General features: G+C 43.1%; 1 long non-coding RNA gene across 1 annotated transcript in view; it reads right to left on the bottom strand.

The window, feature by feature from the left end:
* Positions 1-343: 343 nt before the first annotated feature.
* LOC113882676 overlaps positions 344-21,944 on the bottom strand; it is a 55,943-nt gene continuing 34,342 nt past the window's right edge. Inside the window, exons 2-3 of the long non-coding RNA XR_003508417.1 lie at positions 9,547-9,643; positions 344-1,622 (exon numbers count right to left, since the gene is read on the bottom strand). This is a non-coding gene — a long non-coding RNA (uncharacterized LOC113882676). The remainder of the gene's footprint in view (positions 1,623-9,546; positions 9,644-21,944) is intronic.

The following is a 21,944-nucleotide window of genomic DNA, read 5'->3' as shown; positions in this document are numbered from 1 at the left end:
GTCCTTGGGGATCTCTTCTTCCTCAGGGGGACACTGACAGGGAGGTTGTGTTGTGAACCAAAAGGGTTAGAACCACAGGGCTGGGTTCCTGGACGGGTGTTACAGCAAACTCCATTCTGCCTTCTTGGTTCTGGACTCAGGACGCCTCCTGGGCCTGCCCATGTGAATAGCCGGCGTGGCTATGGGCCTGTCCCTGAGATTCGAACTCTGAAACCATCCTGGGGCTTCTAGAAGCTGGAAACACAACGTGCACAGTGGCTACTGGCCATCACGCAGTCTCAAGATAGCCAAGACATTCCAGACCACCACGACGTGTTTTCAAAGTTAATAAATAACACATTCATTTTGAATGTACTTCTGCTTATAATGGTGTTTGTCACAAAAAGCATTTTAAGTAAGGTTAAAGGAGAAAACACAAACCAAACATCTGGCCAAAGATCACTTCACATTTGCTGTAAAGACTTCAAATATTTCAACTCTGTGTATGTTTACAGTGATCACACACATTTAATTTTACAAATGAAAACAAATCTTTCTAGGTCATCAGCTCATGTTCCCTTACTTCACAACCCACAGAAAGTTTCCCAAGTCATTACCTATTACACTGAGACGTGAATTTTGGTGACTGCCTGTCCCCCATCCTCGGTGACGCCGTAATTTCTTTCCCTCTGCTGTTCCTGGCATGTCCAGTTGTTTGCAGTATTTCACTGCATAAATAACACCAGCGTGTCCTCACCACTCATCATCTTCATGTGACGTATTCCTGGAGATTCACTTGGTATATGAAAGCAGGTTATTGTTAAGGCCCTTGATACAAATTCAGTCCAAAAATTTTAAAATGTAACAGTAGAAGTTTAGCCTAATTTGTGTACGCTGAGTTCACATTTAACAGAATGAACACCTTTTAATGTAACTTAGCTTCAGGGTTCTGGGGAGAACCTACTGTCAGAGCAGTTGGACTAAGATGCTGCTGTGCTCCGTGGTCCCCTGAGCTCTGGGAACCCATGGCGTCTGGGTCGCAGCTCAGCACCCAGGGGCTCCTGGCAGTGGGGGGGGGGGGGGTTGGAGGGGGGCAAACAGACTGGAGGAGCAGGCTGTGTTTATTTGTGAGCATTTATTTACTGACAGCACATCGATGGCAGAGTCTTCCTGCTGCTAACAGACGGACATTATCCAGGTGGATGAAGATCGAGCTGGATCCAGCCCTGAAGGTTTACAACTCCATCCTCGTGTTCAGGACCTCCCAGGAGCTCAATGGGGAGGATGCCATCTTAGACCAGGAGGCCATGGGGGGATGCTGTACCTGAGGGACCATGGCCATCGCCGTGCCTTGTTCTTTCAGCAGGAACCTCAGCCGCAGGAACTTGATTTCGGTGTTCCCATGGACATGCCCAAGTATGAACGGGACCTTGTAAAGCAGCCGTGGCTTTTACGTTTGGAAGATTGGATGGCTGATCCAGCGCCAGTGATGCCGAAGCCCCCAGGCCCAGCAGGACCCTGACCGTCACCACCGTGGCTCTGATGCGTGACAGGAACAGACTCAAGAAGCCCACGGGATGCATCTTTATCCTGGTCCCTCACCGTCCAAGAAGCCGCTTCTCATTTTGCAAGGATGAAACTCTCTAGGGTGGGATATGAGCAACATGGTTTTCAGACACACACCGTTAATGTTTTCGTCAGCTCAGCATCTGAGCTTGGCTGTGATCTGCCCTCTGGGTGCAGGGAGTCTAAGAGGCAGAGGCCTGGTGCTTTAATGACTTCATGTGAGATGTGTGTGCTTTACTCAGGAAACTGCGGATCAGTAATAAGCACACGTTTTCATGATCCATTAATTCTTATCTAGGTTCCACGAACCATTTCTCAGCTGTGCCGCCGGGTCTCCGGGAGCATGCCCGGGTCCCATGAGAACAGCCAGCAGGATACTTGGCAGAAACTAGGAGGACCCTCCTGAGGACTCTCTGCCTGTGGTGCCCTTACTGCCGGGGACCCAAGTCCTGACACAAACGCCCCCCATCCACATCCTCACAGCTTCCACTCTGGGGGCCACCTGGGAGGCTGACATCCCACGGGCCACCTGCCTGTCAGGAGGAGCTGTGTTCACCAGGGCCCTGGGTACCTGTCTACAGACAGAGGCTTCATCAAGGGAAGAGGTCTAGAGCTGGGTGTCTAGTACTCGTTTAAACAAGTCTTTTGTTATGAGCAAGGGTTTGTTTTGTGTAAGTGACTATATTTGAGACTGAAGCTATGCAAAGTCAGCCTCACAGTTTTGAAAGACAAGCACCTCCTTTCTTATACCAAACAGTAAGAGCTACCAACGCCCCGTGGAATGGAGGCGCCATTGTTTTGGTTGGGTTTGGGGGCGGGATGCGGTTTGTTTTTTATTTTCGTTGGTGGGAGAGAAAAGAAATAAATAGAATCAATCCAATGGTACCCATTTGCTTCAGTTAAGAATCTTAGGGTTTAAGAAAGTTGCTTGGAGAGTTTATCAAACTTCAAGTCAATGAGGAAAAGAGAACTTCTTCTCTCAGAGGTGTGCTTAGATTCCATTCTTTAGAGTCTCACTTTGCCTACATGGCATTTTACTGTATTATTGGTTGATGTGCATTTTTTCTGTTTGGTTTTTCTTTTTTAAACTGCCACATACAATTAAAATACCTGCTTCTGCTTCATTACAATTGTCATATATTTTAAATGATAATAAACAGATAAAAACCCCTGCCTCACTGCCTTCATGAATATCATAGCCTGGCTCCCCGCATCCCCTGAAGGACCGTAGAGAGTAACCCTGCACCCCAAGCCAGCAGAGAAGTCAGCCCTTACTGAACGCCCGAGGTATGTTTCCTCAGGGACGGTGTTAATGATTTGAGAGGTTTTTAAATTAAAAGCATCTCAAAATGGCTTTTATGTAGGTTCCGTGGAAGACAGGAGATTTGCAGTTTGTGTATTTAATACATGTCATTTCCACAGAAGGATTGAAAACAGGACAGAAAATTCCAAGCCAGATTAGGGTTGAACTTTGTGTCCCTCTAAGACAGAACGATCAGACAGAAAGAACCTGATCCAAGCTCAACTTGAATCAAGCTGTTTTAAATTTGGTTTTGAGCATGTACGCATGCGTGAATGTAACCAACGCAACACATGTGTAAGCTGCTGGACACCTAACAGAAGCCATTAAATAGGTCTCAGAAAAGCAACCGCAATCCATTTTCTGAACAATCCTGCAGGAATCTCCCACATATATACTCAAATTTGCATCAAGTTTGACCCCAAGGGGCCCACTCTTAGTGTGGCTCATGTCGGGGGCCCAGGAGCAGGCGGGGCAGACCCTAGGATCGTCCTGGACATGAGTCCACCACGCCAGAACCAGCTCTAGCCAGCTCCCTCCCCTGTCCCTGTGGTCTCCCGAAGGGCTTGGAACTGGAGTGTTGGGAGGTGAGCTCCTCTGCTCTGCCAGGAACCACCCCTGCCCTCACCACCCTTCGCTGTCAGGCAGCATCCAGAAATACCCAGATGCTGTGAAGGCCTCCACCACCCTGGGTACCAGCCTCACCCCCACTCCCCTTTTCTCCTCCAGAGTCCCACCGGGAACATGAGTGAGTCGAGGACAAAGCAAAAACCTGTCACCAGGGCATCAGGAGATACAGGCTTCTAGGATGTTAGAAAGTTTCCACAAAGGAGCCCTCATATATATTGCAATGCTGGAAATTAGATCATTAGCAAGAATCCTAAGGGGGCTGGCACTTCTGGGACCATGGTCTTTAAACATCTGTAATTTGAGGTAACTTCTGCAAAAATAAATTTCTGTCGCTTTCAACAACCAGCAGACATTCTAGGAAAAACCGACCCTTAATCACCTCTGTACATCCCTTTCCTTCCTCTGGGATTAGATGCTAACCTTGTATAACCAGGAGTTTGGGATGGATATGTATCCTCTACTATATTTAAAATGGATAACCAACAAGGACCTATCGTATAACCCAAGGAACTCTGCTCAATGTTATCTAGCAGTCTGGATGGGAGGGGAGTTTGCAGGAGAATGGATGCATGTATATATATGGCTGAGTCCCTTCGCTGTTCACCTGAAATTATCACAACATTGTTCATTAATCAGTTATGCCCCAATACAAAATAAAAAATGTAAAAAGAAAATTGGTTAATACATAATGGATGTGTTAATTAAAAAAAAAAGAAATGAACTTATTTACAAAATAAATACATTCACAGGCATAGAAAACAAATTATGGTTCCCAGAGGGGAAGGATGGGGGGAAGGGATAGTTAGGGAGTTTGGGATGGACATGTACACTCTGCTATATTTAAAATGGATCACCAACAAGAACCCACTGTATATAGCACATAGAACTCTGCTCAATGTTATGTGGCAGCTTGGATGGGAGGGGAGTTTGGGGGAGAGTGGATACATGTAAATCCCTTTGCTGTTCACCAGAAACTATCACAACATTGTTAATCGGCTATGAAGTGAAAAAGTGAAAGTGTTAGTCACTCAGTCGTGTCCAACTCTTTGCAATCCCTTGGACTGCTATAGCCCACCAGGCTCCTCTGTCCATGGGATTTTCCAGGCAAGAATACTGGAGTGGGTAGCCATCCCTTTCACAAGGGGAATCTTCCGGACCCAGGGACTGAACCTGGGTCTTCTGCATTTCAGGCAAGTTCTTTAAGTTTAAAAAAAAAAGTGACAGTGTAGGAAATTGACTCCTATTTAGGACAGGGCTCTGAGCTGAGACTGCCTCCCCTGGCTGACGTTGAGTCTCAGATATCCCTGGGATTCCTTGGTTGAATCACCTTGGTCTGTGGAATCTCCATCTGTTGGGTGAGGGCTGGAAGCAGGGACATGGAGGGAAAAGTACTCAGGCTTTGGAGCCGGACCCAGGCTTGAATCCTGAGTCCTGTATCTAACCAGGTACCTGCTCTGGAAACGTTTCTCAAACACCCAGCACGTGACCAACTTCCACACTCACTCGTTCCTTTTGAAATACTGTGTTTTGATTGCATTACACTTTGCTCCATATCATTTTGAAGAATATTCAGTTTGTCTTTCCAACTCCTGGGGCATAAAAATGTATTCTTGAATACAAAGTGTTCCTATGAATACATTCTTAATATTCAAGAATATATTCGTCATGAATATATTTTCTTATAAATACATTCTTCTTAAAAACTGATCTCTCCTTGTAAATATATTCATGAAGAATCTATTTGTTAATAGATTTTTGAATATTCAGAATCCTTATAAATATATTCTCCTTATGAATAAACATATTAATGAATAATATATTCACAGGAAGTCTTTCTTCAAAAATACATACTGCTCTACACTCTATCTCTCTCTGCCCTTCAGTTTCTAGCTGTGGCAGGAAGCTAGCACAGCCCAGCTCCTTAATATACTGCTGGGAAGACAGAGTTAAAACTGATTAAATAGAGTTCAAGAATTAAACAAGTGGGCTTCCCTGGTAGTCCAGTGGATAAGAATCTGCCTGACCAATATGGATGACCTTGAGATTGTCATACTGAGTGAAGTAAGTCAGACAGAGAAGGAGAAATATCATATGACATCCCTTACATGTGGAATCTAAAAAGAAATAATACAAGTGAACTTACTTACAAAACTGAAACAGACTCATAGAGAACGAACTTCTGGTTGCCAGGGGGAAGGATGATGGGAAGAGAGAGGGATCTGCGGATGGACATATACACACTGCTGTATTTATTATAGAATAGCTAAACCAACAAGGACCTACTGCATAGCACAGGGAACTGATCAATGTTATGTGGCAGCCTGGATGGGAGGGGAGTCTGGGGAGAGTGGGTACATGTACAAGTATGGCTGAGTCCATTTGCTGTTCACCTGAAATTGTCACAACATTGTTAATCGGCTATACACCAACACAAAACAAAAAGTTGTGTTTTTTTTTTTTTTTTAAAGAATCTGCCTGCTAATGCAGGGGACACAGGTTTAATCCCTGGTCTGGGAAGATTCCACATGCCTCAAAGGAGCTAAGGCTGTGCGCCACAACGACTGAAGCCTGTGCTGTCTAGAGCCCATGTTCTGCAACAAGAGAAGCCATCCCAGTGAGAGGCCCACACACTGCAACTGGAGAATGGCCCCCACTCATCACAACTAAAGAAAGCCGGTGCAGCAACCAAGACCCAGCAGAGCTAAATAGAGTAATTAAAAAACAATCCAACAAGTGACCATTGATGAGCCAGTTGGTGAGCTGGTGCTCACACTTCGATTCCTCGGGGAGCTTGCCTGCACATTCAAGTCTTTGCCTCATGTATCCTTTCAGGCAGATGACAAATGTTGAATCTGGTGATCAATAAACACAGCCCAGCCACTCCCGCCGAAAGCCCAGGTACCCAGGCTAAGGCTGGGATACACCAGGAGGTCCTTAAAGGCAGCAGTGAAACTTGGTGATGGGTGCAGGGGGCGGCGGGCATGCAGATGCCATGTGGACACCTTGGGCTGTCCCTCCCTCAGGACCTCAGAACTATTAGGGGCAAAGCTGCTGCATCGGATCACTGTCTGCTGATGGCAGTTGCAGGAGTGACACAGAGATGGAGAAAATTCAGGGAAAAGGGATATGGGGTTAAAAAAGAACAAGCCAAAACCACGACTTAAAAGGAAAGGCAAAGTCAAAGGTTGGAGAAATGAGACTGAGTTTAAAATAGTAAGAGTTTTTCTCCAAATGGTTCTGGGAGTCAGGCTGAGTGGTTCTGGGAGTCAGGCTGAGTTGTTCTGTGCAATTTTGCCTACAGGCACCACCCATCTATTTCCCCATTTACTTCAGCTTGAAATCAGATCTTGTTCCCTTTGATTGCGGAATCCAGCATCAAGGCAAATCGATTCGTGATGTATACAAAGTAGTAAGAAATCCCAGGTCAAATTCGGAAAAATTTGAATCTAAAATTCTTAAAAAATGTTTTTAGTTTAAAATTCCTAAAAAAAAATTTTTTTAAAAGAATGTTCCCACGATGGCTTTTTCACCATCCTTGAACTGCAACTGATAACAACTGTGTTAAACACACGGGGCCTATTTGGACATGCAGGAGTCAATGTTTTACATGAAATGCTGGGTCCTCAAGGGTCTTTTAGTAGGAAAAAAATCAAGAACTACTGGCCAATACTAGTTTCATTTAAAAAAATAAAGAAAGAAATAGGAAGCATGTTTATCGGATCTGGTTCCCAAAGATGCATGAGTAGCTTCACCAGCTTGTGGTGAGAAGGATCAGGTGTGACTGGCATGTGCTTCCACTAATGTGGTTGTTTTTCTATAAACTGGTTCAGGATTTGCTCTGAAGATGCTTGCAAACACTGTGCTTCAGAGAGCAGCCCAGGTTTTATTTGTCCAACAGAAAGCAATTCGAATTTCATTTGGCCTGGCCTCTCCAACAAAGAGAGTCAAGCCAGTCAAAAAATACTTTACCAAAGGAAGCTTGGGACTTCCCTGGTGGTCCAGTGGCCAAGACTCCACATTCCCCAATGCAGGAAGCCCTGGTTCGATCCCTAGTCAGGGAACTAGATCCTGCATGCCCCAACTAAAAGTCCACATGTTTCAACGAAGACCCAGTGCAGCCAATTAAATAAATAGTTCTTGTACAAAAGGAAGTGCACTCAGACAGCTTCCTTGGTGTTAGTGACTGAATATTTTTCTTTCACTTTTTTCAATGAGTTTGTCAAGTTTTCCTCCAGAATAGTCAGCTTAGTCTTTTTTTTCCTTTTCATTTCTCTCCTTAAGAATAGATCTGTTTTTCTCTAGCCTTATCAGTTTGAAATTTGAGGTTGTCCTTCTGGGTTTCTAGAAAGTTTTACGGCTATGCTTTGGAAAATGAAGTCAAAGAATAGAAGGAAATATCCCAGAATTGCATCAACATTGATTCAGAAATTTTCTTTAAATGAATCAACAAATGCACCTGAACAGAGAGGCCCTTATCTTCATCCACTGTGGAAATTACTGCATTCATTCATTCAACAACTATTTATTGGGAGCCCACCATGTGCCTGGGTTGGGAAGATCCTCTGGAGGAAGAAAGGGCAATCCACTCCAGTATTCTTGCCTGGGAAATCCCATGGACAGAGGAGGCTGGTGGGCTACAGTCCATGTGGTCACAAAGTCAGATGTGACTTGAGCGACTGAGCACGCACACCATGATGTGCCAAGTGTAATGAGCACTGGGAATGTATCTGCAGACAAATAAATAAAAATCTCTCCTTTTGTGGGCTTTAAATTCAAGTGGGTGGAGACAGACAAGAAACCCTAAGCATAAAAATATGAATAGGAGGGAAGAAAAGGAGAAAGGTCTAGGGTCTCGTGTAATGGAAATGGTACCTTGCTGGTCCACGGATCTCACAGACATGCTATCAGGCAGCACCAGTGGATGGAGGCCCCTGGCACCCAGGTCCACGTGACATCGACAACAACACACATCTGCACAGACCCAGGTGTTTCTGTTTTTTTGCCTAGGCCTTTCTTCTTCTTCTGCTGTAGTAAACAGCAGACATGCCCTCATATGTCCCCACAGGATCTAAAACAATTTTCCACCAGAGGTGCCATCGCCCACACACATTGCTGACTGGCTGGGTCAAGGGAGGGAATGTTATTTTGAGTGCCAGGTTGATGTTAGCAATTAAGTAATCTGTTACCTGGAAATTTCTGGACCTTTTTCCCTCCAGAATGGAAGTAGCAATTAACAAGAAGTAATCAGAGATACTTGTAATGTGATTAAGTAAAATTGTCATCAAGCAGGTAATTTTAAATACAGCCATGCTTCAAATACAGACTCATTAATTTCAGCTCGGTGGTGTTCTAGTATTTATTATGCATACAGAAGCATTTAAAATGTGAATATGTTTTCATATTGCTATGCTCAGTAGTTCTGCCACTCCCCCCCCAAAAAATTATCCAACCAATTAATTTCCTCCCAGGGGGAAGCTAAAGGTTAATAATGTGATTGTCGAGTGCAATGCTGAAATATAAGGATAACAATTCTTGATGAAACGGGTCTAATAAGAAGGTGGAAGGACTTGACCTTCTATGGATGCCAACACAACATTCCAAGAGTAGGTCCTGTGTCACAGCTGTTTTCAGTGTCCCCGTTTATCAAATTAATCACTTGGGTGCATGTTAATTTGAAAACTGATTAGCCTTAAAGGATGTGCCATTTTAGGAAAAGCAATATTTAGTGATTTATTTCATTCTAGGCAAGTTCTCTTAACCTGAAAAGTCTGAAACTGTGTGTTAAGATCTGAGTTGGAATCATGAACTTTGCGGGGGAAAGACCAGTTTTTCCACATCTGGGTAGCTGTTGGACACTTGAAGAGTCCTTTGGAACTTGGGAGCACTCTCAGTCAATTTAGGTTATAGAAACTTATTTCAAGATCCTGTCTACATTCTGGGAAGACATTGGAAATATCTGCCTTCAAGAGGAAACAATAAAGAGCTTGCTGATTTCAAAAGCTCAAGCTCAAAGTTTCAAAATCCATTTTTTACTGGTATTATACTGGTAACAGGTATTTGATTCCACAAACCTGTTTAGCCCCATTTCCATTTCTTCGGAGACAGGAAACCATCACACACACCCATCCTCAGCAGCAACTTCATGACTTTCTAGACTTCAATGAGAATCTGAAAATAGAGTAATAGATGAATGGAACACAGAACCATGGAACAGAACAGAACAATTGGGTCATGTGACTACTTTCTCCTTCAGTATCTCCTTCCCAAAACTCCCTAGTAAAGCAAGTATCTAATATGCTGCATAGCCTCACTCGAGACCTCTTTGGAAATAAAGATGACTCCTATAAAATCCTCCACACCTCTCAGGGCTTACCCAGAGCCCTACATACACAGGTCAATTGAATTTAATATTTAACAACTGGACGGTAAGGAAGAGGCATTTGAGAAATATTAAGTAAAGTAGAAACAAAGATGCAGTTTTTCAGAAGGAGCCTCAATGATTCAAAGTTCAGCTTAAGATTTAAAAGAGCTAGTTCTCCAGTCCCTATAAAATCATTTTTCATGTATTTTTGAAGATCCTAATGAGATCACTCCTCAGTCTTCTCTTTTGGGGATTAAATCCTCCCTGCTTCTGGTCTGTTTTCATAGATTAACTTTGAAATGTTTAAGTTTCACTTCTACTACTAATTCTGCTTTTTTCTAATCTTTGTCCCATGTACCTTCTTAGCTGTTTGCTTCTAGAAAGGCCTTCCCTTCAGTATCTCTGGATAGTCATTGAGAAGCCAGCTGATGTCACTCTGACCTGTGATTCATTTCTGCTAAAAGTTAACCATGATGTAGATCTATTCAACTTCCTCCCTGTCAACCCTCAAAATAGTGTGACCTGGGAGGCACAATGTGGAACAGCCCAGAAATCCATCGAGTCATGGAGTGATGCACTGACTCCTGGAATGAGTGAGGGAGGCCTGCCATCCTGGAAAAGAATTCCTGGAGACTGTCATCTCACTAATGGTTTATAAAACATTACACAACACAAGCTCCTAATGAAGAGGCCTTAGGCAAATTAGAATCAGTTTTCAGGCTTCAGGATGTTACTGAGCACTTCTCTTGTGCTTCCTACAGTTCCTGTCCCATGTGTCTCGCTGTTCTATCTACAGACTTTCTTGTTCGGTGCATTTCATTTGGTTTCTGCCCAACCTGAATTTCCTTCTCACTTACAATTGGCATCTCCTGGTTAAAGCAACTCTGATACTGTCTCATATTTCTTGCAGCACCTTGTTCAGGGCTGAGACTGTAGTCACATGATACCTTTCTCAGTTGTATAGAGAATTGGAACGTTCTCCCGAAGACCTCACCTTCAGAAGACACAACTTGTTTTGAATAAAGCACATCCATTTCAGCCAAATTCTTCCTGGTTCTGTCTTTTATGAATATCTATGTCCTGCCCACAGATCCAAGCTTTGATTGTGATAAGATGGATGGGACCACGGTCTGTGTGGTGAGGGTGGTCCAGTGCAAGCCAAGCGCTATCCTCACTTGGGTGAGTGTGTCAGCAAAGAGCAAAGTCCCACCTCAGCCTTCACGTTGAACTTGGGATGTCTGCCCAAGTATTCTTGGTTTATTCTATCCAGAAAAAATCATTTAGGAGCATGTGGTTAGAAGGGAGAAGAGAAACAAGTTTATAAAAAAATAACTGGGAAGATGAGGCAAAGCATTACTTAATAATTTATTATAATTTAATGAATAATTTCATTCATTCTTTCATTATCATAATTTTTTTAACATCTACTTAAGTCAGACACTGTGTTCATCATATAAGCACCAGTGTTACATATGGAATTTTTTATCTTTGGACTATCATCAATGAATGACTGAATAAATGAACAAAAGCCAGAATTAGAATATAATTTCTAGGCTGTGGAAAGCCTTTAATATTAGTTCACACCAACTCTGATACTGTTTTAGAAGGTCTGAAGTGTTTGAGTCACATGAGGCAGTGGCTTTCTGAATTTTTAAAATTTCATTCCACAGAAAGAGATGCTTTAGATCACAACCCAGTGTGTAAACACACACACACACACATTTCTGTCAATAGCAGTTTTTTTTTTTTTTTAATTGTTGATCCCAACCCACTGAGCCTCTTGATGAAAGTGAAAGAAGAGAGTATAAAAAAGTTGGCTTAAAACTCAACATTCAGAAAACTAAGATTATGACATCCGGTCCCATCACTTCATGGCAAATAGATGGGGAAACAATGGAAACAGTGAGAAACTTTATTTTTGGGGACCCCAAAATCATTGCAGATGGTGACTGCCGCCATGAAATTAAAAGACGCTTGCACCTTGGAAGAAAAATTATGACCAACCTAGACAGCATATTAAAAAGTAGATATTACTTTGCCAACAAAAGTCCATCTAGTCAAAGCTATGATTCTTCCAGTAATCATGCAGGTCAGAAAGCAACAGTTAGAAGTGGACATGGAACAACAGACTGGTTCCAAATAGGAAAAGGAGTATGTCAAGGCTGTATATTGTCACCCTACTTATTTAACTTATATGCAGAATACATCATAAGAAACACTGGGCTGGAAGAAGCACAAGCTGGAATCAAGATTGTCTGGAGAAATATCAATAACCTGAGATATGCAGATGACACGACCCTTATGGCAGAAAGTGAAGAGGAACTAAAGAGCTTCTTGATGAAAGTGAAAGAGGAGAGTGAAAAAGTTGGCTTAAAGCTCAACATTCAGGAAACTAAGATCATGGCATCCAGTCCCATCACTTCATGGCAAATAGATGGGCAAACAGTGGAAACAGTGGCTGACTTTTATTTTGGGGGGCTCCAAAATCACTGCAGATGGTGATTGCAGCCATGAAATTAAAATATGCTTATTCCTTGGAAGGAAAGTTATGACCAACCTAGACAGCATATTAAAAAGCAAAGAGATTACTTTGTCAACAAAGGTCCTTCTAGTCAAGACTATGGTTTCTCCAGTAGTCATGTATGGATGTGAGAGATGGACTTTTATAAAGAAAGCTGAACGCTGAAGAATTGATACTTTTGAACTGTGGTGTTGGAGAAGACGCTTGAGAGTCCCTTGGACTGCAAGGAGACCCAACCAGTCCATCCTCAAGGAAACCAGTCCTGAATATTCATTGGAAGGACTGATGCTGAAGCTGAAACTCCAATACTTTGGCCACCTGATGCGAAGAACTAACTCATTGGAAAAGACCCTGATGCTGGGAAAGATTGAAGGTGGGAGGAGAAGGGTACAAAAGAGGATGAGATGGTTGGATGGCATCACCAACTCAATGGGCATGAGTTTGGGTAAACTCTGGGAGTTGGCGATGGACAGGGAGGCCTGGTGTGCTGCAGTCCATGGGGTCACGAAGAGTCAGACATGACTGAGCAACTGAACTGAACTGAACTGAACCCATTAAATTGGTCTCATGACCATGGGTTGTGACCACAGTTGGCATGACACCACTGTGGGCCACCAAAGCAGCAACCCTATGCCCTGGCTGTACAGGGGAGTCACTGGGAGCTTTCTAAAAAAAATACAGGGACTTCCCTGGTGGTCCAGTGGTTAAGAACGCACCTTCCAATGCTGGGGACATGGGTTTGATCCCTGGTCAGGGAATTAAGATCCCACATGCCTCAGAGCAACTAAGCCTGCTCACCACAACTAGAGAGAAGCTCAAGTGCCTCATCTAAGACCCAACAGAGCCAAATAAATAAACAAATAAAATATCACAAATAATGATAAATAAAAATTTAAAAATACAGATGCCTGGTCCCCTACCCCAGACCAACTGAACTCAAATCTGGAGATGAGATCTGAGCTTTGATGTTAAAGCTCCCTGTCTGATTCCCATGAGCAGTAAGGGTTAGTATCACCACTCTACATCATGGAAAATGTCCTTTTAAAATACACAATTACCACCTTAATCATATAAGTGACACATGCGCCTACTAAAAATTTCAATAGCATAGATGGTTATGAAATAAAAACTGAGGCACTGGATCAATGCCTTACCTCTCACTTCTGCTGTCTATAGATAAACATTATTAATACCTCCTTCCCCAAAACTCTTGTTGCATATTGGGGAATCCACTGATATATAGTTTCCACAAGTTTACATTTCCAAATAACTTTAATAATAGGTTTCCAAGTTATAAAAGTTACTGATGGTATTTTGATGAAGATTACTTTGGATTTATGGATTAGTTCAGTTCAGTTCAGTTCAGCCACTAAGTCGTGTCCAATTCTTTGCAGCCCCCTGGACTGCAGCACACCAGGCTTCCCCATCCATCACCAACTCCCAGAGCTTGCTCAAACTCATGTCCATTGAGTTGGCAATGCCATTCAACCATTTAATCCTCTGTCATCCCTTTCTCCTCCTGCCTTCAATCTTTCCCAGCATTAGGTCTTTCCCAATGAGTCAGTTCTTCTCATCAGGTGGCCAAAGTATTGGAGTTTCAGCTTCAGCATCAGTCCTTCCAATGAATACTCAGGACTGATTTCCTTTAGGATGGACTGGTTGGATCTCCTTGCTGTCCAAGGTACTCTCAAGAGTCTTCTCCAACACCAGAGTTCAAAAGCATCAATTCCAGTTTCATTCTTTTACAAGTGGTTGACCAGATTTCCCAGCACCACTTGTTAAAGAGATTGTCTTTAATCCATTGTATATTCTTGCCTCCTTTGTCGAAGATAAGGTGTCCATATGTGCGTGGATTTATCTCTGGGCTTTCTATTTTATTCCATTGGTCAATATTTCTGTCTTTGTGCCAGTACCATACTGTCTTGATAACTGTGGCTTTGTAGTAGAGCCTGAAGTCAGGTAGGTTGATTCCTCCAGTTCCATTCTTCTTTCTCAAGATCGCTTTGGCTATTCGAGGTTTTTTGTATTTCCATACAAATTGTGAAATTATTTGTTCTAGCTCTGTGAAGAATACTGTTGGTAGCTTGATAGGGATTGCGTTGAATCTATAAATTGCTTTGGGTAGTATACTCATTTTCACTATATTGATTCTTCCAATCCATGAACATGGTATATTTCTCCATCTATTAGTGTCCTCTTTGATTTCTTTCACCAGTGTTTTATAGTTTTCTATATATAGGTCTTTAGTTTCTTTAGGTAGATATATTCCTAAGTATTTTATTCTTTCCGTTGCAATGGTGAATGGAATTGTTTCCTCCAGAATATTGGAAATAAAAACAAAAATAAACAAATGGGACCTAATTAACCTTAAAAGCTTCTGCACATCAAAGGAAACTATTAGCAAGGTGAAAAGACAGCCTTCAGAATGGGAGAAAATAATAGCAAATGAAGCAACCGACAAACAACTAATCTCAAAAATATACAAGCAACTCCTACAGCTCAACTCCAGAAAAATAAACGACCCAATCAAAAAATGGGCCAAAGAACTAAATAGACATTTCTCCAAAAAAGACATACAGATGGCTAACAAACACATGAAAAGATGCTCAACATCACTCATTATCAGAGAAATGCAAATCAAAACCACTATGAGGTACCATTTCACACCAGTCAGAATGGCTGCGATCCAAAAGTCTACAAATAATAAATGCTGGAGAGGGTGTGGAGAAAAGGGAACCCTCTTACACTGTTGGTGGGAATGCAAACTAGTACAGCCACTATGGAGAACAGTGTGGAGATTCCTTAAAAAACTGGAAATAGAACTGCCTTATGATCCAGCAACCCCACTGCTGGGCATACACACTGAGGAAACCAGAAGGGAAAGAGACACGTGTACCCCAATGTTCATCGCAGCACTGTTTATAATAGCCAAGACATGGAAGCAACCTAGATGTCCATCAGCAGATGAATGGATAAGAAAGCTGTGGTACATATACACAATGGAGTATTACTCAGCCATTAAAAAGAATACATTTGAATCAGTTCTAATGAGGTGGATGAAACTGGAGCCTATTATACAGAGTGAAGTAAGCCAGAAGGAAAAACATAAATACAGTATTCTAACGCATATATATGGAATTTAGAAAGATGGTAACAATAACCCTGTGTACGAGACAGCAAAAGAGACACTGATGTATAGAACAGTCTTATGGACTCTGTGGGAGAGGGAGAGGGTGGGAAGATTTGGGAGAATGACATTGTAACATGTAAAATATCATGTAAGAAACGAGTTGCCAGTCCAGGTTCGATCCACGATACTGGATGCTTGGGGCTAGTGCACTGGGACGACCCAGAGGGATGGTATGGGGAGGGAGGAGGGAGGAGGGTTCAGGATGGGGAACACATGTATACCTGTGGTGGATTCATTTTGATATTTGTCAAAACTAATACAATTATGTAAAGTTTAAAAATAAAATAAAAATTAAAAAAAAAAAAAAAGCATCAATTCTTCGGCACTCAGTTTTCTTTATAATTCAATTCTCACATCCACACATGACTACTGGAAAAATCATAGCTTTGATTAGATGGGCTTTTGTTGGCAAAGTAATGTCTCTACTTTTTAATATGCTGTCATAACTTTTCTTCCAAGGTGCAAGTGTCTTTTAATTTCATGGCTGCAGTCACCATCTGCAGTGATTTTGGGGTCCCCAAAAATAAAGTTTCTCACTGTTTCCATTTTCCCCATCTATTTGCCATGAAGTGATGGGACCAGATGCCGGGATCTTAGTTTTCTGAAAGTTGAGTTTTAAGCCAACTTTTTCACTCTCCTCTTTCACTTTCATCAAGAGGCTCTTTAGTTCTTCTTCAATTTCTGCCATAAGGGTGGTGTCATCTTCATATCTGAGGTTATTGGTATTTCTCCCAGCAATCTTGATTCCAGCTTGTGCTTCCTCCAGCCCAGCATTTCTCATGATGTATTCTGCATATAAGTTAAATAAGTAGAGTGACAATATACAGCCTTGACGTACTCCTTTCCAGATTTGGAACCAGTCTATTGTTCCATGTCCAGATTAATTTCAGGTAAATTGATCTGTTTACAGTATTAAGAAAAAAATAGGTCTTTTTATTTATTCAATTATATTTTTATGTCCTTCAAGAAAATATTACAGTTTTTAAAATATATAGGTGTACACATTTCTTATTAAGTTCATTCTAGATGTTCTTTTTTTTTTACAGTCTTATAAATGAGGTAGATTGCCTCATTACATTTTATAGCTAAATACTGCCTGTTTATTGAAATGCTGCTGAATGTGGATATTAATTTTTAAATCAGTCCACCTAGCTGAATTACCATCTGTTGTTTCAGAATTTCACCCAATTGATTCTTTTGTACTTTCTGTGTAAACAACTACATTGTCTGAAAATAGTAATAACTTTGTATCCTCAATTGAAATATCGATGCCTCATATTTTTCTCTAATTACATGACCAATGCTTTTATAACAACAAATTTTAATTTGAGATGATTCCACAAAGTATCATCTATTATAATGACCTATTATTTAATGACATAGCTAAGAATTATATACACTATATATATAGAGAGAGAGACATATTGAGACTGAGGAAAGATAAAATTTGGTAAAATCACTTTAAATAATTTTTTCCAGTTACCTTTTTCTTTAAAAGACTGTCAACTTTAAAGAAAAATATCATTTTCTCATATTTATTATTATCCCAGCTGAGATTTTATCATGTATCCATATAACAGGGGCTCCCCAAGTGGCCCAGTGGTAATAAAGGTACCTGCCAATGCAGGAGACTTGGGTTCGATCCCTGAATTGGGAAGATCCCCTGGAAAAGGGAATGGCTACTCACTCCAGTATTCTGGCCTGGAGAATCTCATAGATAGAGGAGCCTGGTGGGCTACCATCCATGGGCTCACAAAGAGCTGGACACAACTGAGCAACTAACACTTTCACACCTGAAACCAATATAATGTGACATGTCAGTGAAAGTCACTCCATCGTGTCCAACTCTTTGCGACCCCATGGACTGACTATACAGTCCATGGAATTCTCCAGGCCAGAATACTGGAGTGAATAGCCTTTCTCTTCTCCAGGGAATCTTCCCAACCCAGGGATCGAACCCAGGTTTTCCACATTGCAGGCAGATTCTTTACCAGCTGAGCCATGTTAATTATGCCTCAAAATAAAACCCAAGCCAACAACTCAGCTTCTCACTAGCCACAGGGCTGGCGGCTGCCATGGGCTCAGCACGGATCCCAGACCACTTGCATCACTGCAGAAAGTTCTACTGGGCAGCACTGGCTGAGCCATCACTTCTGCCACAGAGCCAAGAACTTGACACAGTCACCCTCAGAAAAGCAAAGTCAGGCAGACTTGACTCCACCTCCTCCCGGGCCGGGGCTTCCTATTTCTAGGAGCGACAGCAGTTCTCTGCTGCTGGAGATGGACAGCCTCAAGGTGCCAGTCCAGGAAACAGTCTTTTATGCAACATATTTCCATGACAAAAGGAAGCAGTCATGTGGCTGGTGTCATCCAGACCATGGGTTCAGGGGTCTTTTTATATTTTTTAAAGAGTAAATGAGAGGCAATAACTCCTGCTTTCCCTTCCATTCAGTTCCTTCAGGGTCCTTGAGCTCCAAGGCAGGTATGGGAACCATGCTGTTCTCCCTGCGTCCAGCCCTCTGCCCAGCTCCCAGGATGGGAAGGGAAGAAAAGACAATGTCACCTTGTCCCTTAGGAAACACTTGTTCAAAGTTATGTGTCCACAGCAGGGCAGACTGGAGTGCACGCTGGCCAGGTGAGGGCCCATGAAGCCAAGGGCCACGGGTCCAAAGGTGGGGAGAACCCAGCTCCCCATCCCCGCTCCCCGCACACCCCACCCCCCTTCCCTTCTGCAGATGGAGAGCTGGCCAAGTTCCTTCCCTGGGAACACTGAACTCCTGGGCTCAGCCTCCAGCTCCTGCTCAGAGACCAGTGTCATCAATGAACTGAGGTCTGAGGGCAACCCAGCAGCCGGTTGCTCTGTCCCTTAAAAAAAAACAAAAATAGCAGAGACTTCCGCTCCAGAGCCTATGCGTGGAGCCGAGCCACCGCCTACCTTGGGCGTGGGATGAAACCCTGGGGAAAAGTCCCGACTGCGTGAATGCCCAGAGCTGCTGGAGACCAGAGCTGTGACCTCTTGGAGTTCGCAGGACCATCTTCCTTCCATGGAGGCTCTTAGGAAGGAGAATTAGCCTAGTATAAGCTGCAGCTGCTGCTGCTTACAGTAACAGCAACGACAATAATAGCATAGTGGCACTTTCACTTTTCTTCATCAACTTCCTTAATTCTCACGGCAACCCTGCCTGGAAGTTCTTCTCCTACCTTCATCCTGCAGATGGGGAGACTGGCTTTGTTGTTGTTTAGTCACTCAGCCGTGTCCAACTCTTTGGGACCCCATGGACTGTAGACCGCCAGGCTCCTCTGTCCGTGGGATTCTCCAGGCAAGAATACTGGAGTGAGTTGCCATTTCCTTCTCCAGGAGATCTTCCTGACCCAGGGATCGAACCTGTATCTCCTGTGGCTCCAGCATTGGCAGGCGGATTTTTTACCACTGAGCCACATGGGACGCCCCCTATGAATAATTGCTCGATATTTATTTGAAGGCAATGTTTCCATGGCCCAAACAGAAAAACCAAAACCCCTACAGTTGAGCAGACAATCCTCTTCAGAAAGCAGACTGTTAATTGTATGTGAAATTTTTTACCACTGTTTTTTCCCCCAAATTTATCTATGTCAAAGAAACCGTAATAATGTGCCATGTTGACAATACTACTTGAATTTGGGGGCAACATAAGAGAAGCTCGGAGAAAATGAATAACCTTGTTAAGAAAACCCCTAATGCTTTTGCATGTCACTCATTTTTAAATGCTACAAAAGATACCTGAGAATTGACCTTGAAAGCCAGCTCCTGGGGCCACATGTGATTCACTGTGGTCCTACTATTCTCATCAGCCGGGAGGATCTAAGTTATTAATACACTGGAGGGAGCTTTCTGGCTTCCAAGTGATGTCTTTGGTATTAGCTAATCTGGATGTTCAGAAGAGCCTGGGAAGATGCGTGATGTGACCTTAGTTCGATCAGAAGGTGATAAAACTCAGGTTCAGGAGGGTGTTAAACAACTCACTCAAGGTCATGTGGTCGGAAGGAGCTGCTGCTGCAGATGGAAAAAGCATCCAGAATCCAGATAAGCCAACCATCCCTGACGCCCTGGTGAGATGCGGTTCAATGACTCAAGTGTCTTTGATGCTGTCAGAAAGTGAGAGTGCTTCTGAGCTGATTGTTAGCAGGAAAAAGGCTATTTAGATTATTACAGATGTTCAGGCCTGAAAATGAAGGAAATCAGGTAGCTGTGAATTTAACGAGTGCATAGAGAAATTCCATAATGCCTCAGACTCCCTAGGTCCCAGGCTCACAACTCTATCATCACAAAGACACAGGAAGGTGTGAGATTCACCAAGGTAACGTTGGGTCCTCATAATGACTCACAGGGCTTCCCTGGTGGGCTCAGGCTGTAAAGAATCTGGCAAGAGACCTGGGCTTGATTCCTGGGTCGGGAAGATTCTCTGAAAGAGTAAGTGGCAACCCACTCCAGTATTCTTGCCTAGAGGATCCCATGGACAGAGGAGCCTGGTGGGCTACAACCCATGGGGTTGCAAAGGGCGACTAATACTTTCACTTTTCAATGACTCATAACTGTGGAGTGAGATTCCATAACGAATCAACCAGGCTGGAAGGAGGAGGCTGAAAATCCTCAAGCCCGGAACCCTGCAAACTTGCTGACAACAGAGTTCACGGCCAAGTTCCCTCTTTACCCCAAAGTCACTGGAGTCTGCATGGACAAGAAGAGCAAAAACCGATCTAAAATGTTTTCTAGTCGATTGACTCTAACAAAGAAAAGTACCATTGAATTTGGTAGCTGACATTTTGTGACCTGAACAGGCTGGTGGCACCACTGCCTGGCCAGTTCCTGAGGTTTGTTTGTAAAACTGGGCACAGTAAAGGAGAAGACACTGCGATCCCAACGCTATTTGGAGAAACTCTTCCACTCAGTCCATGAGCGCTTGGAGCCCTGGTTAATCTCCAAAGATCTGAAGCATGAACCTACTTCTGTACCAACCTGGCAATGTCCTGAAGTCTGTTTGTCTTTCACAGACAGATTTCCGTCTGTCCGTTACAGGGCCGCCTATGCTTCTAGTCTATGTGAAGCACAGGTGACCCCTCCTCTTCGGGGAAAGAAAAAAAAAAAGAATAGTGGATTCAGGATCACTTTGAAGAAGTGAAAGCAAATGATAAGATAAAAGCAAGAGACGGTCACTTGCTCACACCTAGAATATTGACCCCATAGGGCCAGTGACCACACTCCTCTTTGAGACCTTCTAGTCACCTACCACACTCTCCTTCTTAAAGCTTTCCCACCGCCTAAAATGACCCTTTTCTCTTTTTATCTGCCTCTGAATTTAAAACTCCCAGCTTGTTACCTCTGACTTCAAATATTCCCTATGATGCTTGTTGAATTATCTCATTTGTGGCAGAAACCCATGAAGTCATATGAAATCTATACTCTTTTCCTCTTTTGCCTTCTAAGGAGGGAGAAGGAGGTTCCCCCAAAGATCCTTGTTTTGCCAAATTCTCAAGAATACCTGGAGAGATGGGAGCATACAATCTGCACACGGCCTGGCTATGTGCTCAGTCGCAAGGTCATGTCCGACTGCGTGCAACCCCATGGACTGCAGCCCACCAGGCTCCTCTGTCCGTGGGATTCTCCAGGCAAGAATACTGGAGTGCGCTGCCATGCCCTCCTCCAGGGGATCTTCCCAACCCAGGGATCAAACCCACGTCTCTATGTCTCCTGCACTGGCAGGCGGGCTCTTTACCACTAGTGCCAGTTGTGTGGCCTGGGAGGAGGAGAAAAAGAAAAGCAGAGAAGGAAGGGGAGGAGAAGACATAGATGGATCTCTAGGGGTCATTTTTGGGGAAAGAGGAAAAATATTCAAAGAAGATTTTTAGAAATCTTCGCTTTATAATGTAAGATGCAATTCCCACCTTTGTCTTCTGGCATCCAAACTTTTTATAAGAATCTTCAACGGGACCCTGTGTGTGTGTGTGTGTGTGTGTGTGTGTGTGTGTGTGTGTATTTGTGCATGTGTTGATGTGACAATGTACTGAGACTGACCTTAAGATGAAGACTTACTGGATACATTCAAATTATACGTGTTGTGGAACTTCTCTTACATAATTTTCACATGTGTGTGTCTTGTCTCACTCTAAATTATGTATCCATACTTCCTGAGAGGATAACTGAGGCCACATAATTATCCTCTGTATCTAGCATATAGGCTATCAGTGTCTTACATATGAGAAAGGGAAAAGTTAAAAGTGTTAGTAGCTCAGTCGTGTCCAACTCTTTGTGACCCCTGGACTGTAGCCTGCCAGGCTTCTCTGTCCATGGAATTCTCCAGGCAAGAATCCTGGAGTGGGTAAGCCATTCCCTTTGCCAGGGGATCTTCCCAACTCAGGG

The sequence above is a fragment of the Bos indicus x Bos taurus genome, chromosome 24 (assembly GCF_003369695.1).
Source record: "Bos indicus x Bos taurus breed Angus x Brahman F1 hybrid chromosome 24, Bos_hybrid_MaternalHap_v2.0, whole genome shotgun sequence".
In the NCBI taxonomy this organism is placed as follows: domain Eukaryota; kingdom Metazoa; phylum Chordata; class Mammalia; order Artiodactyla; family Bovidae; genus Bos; species Bos indicus x Bos taurus.
The sequence above is the reverse complement of the archived record's forward strand: the minus strand, read 5'-3'. Positions and strand labels throughout refer to the sequence as shown.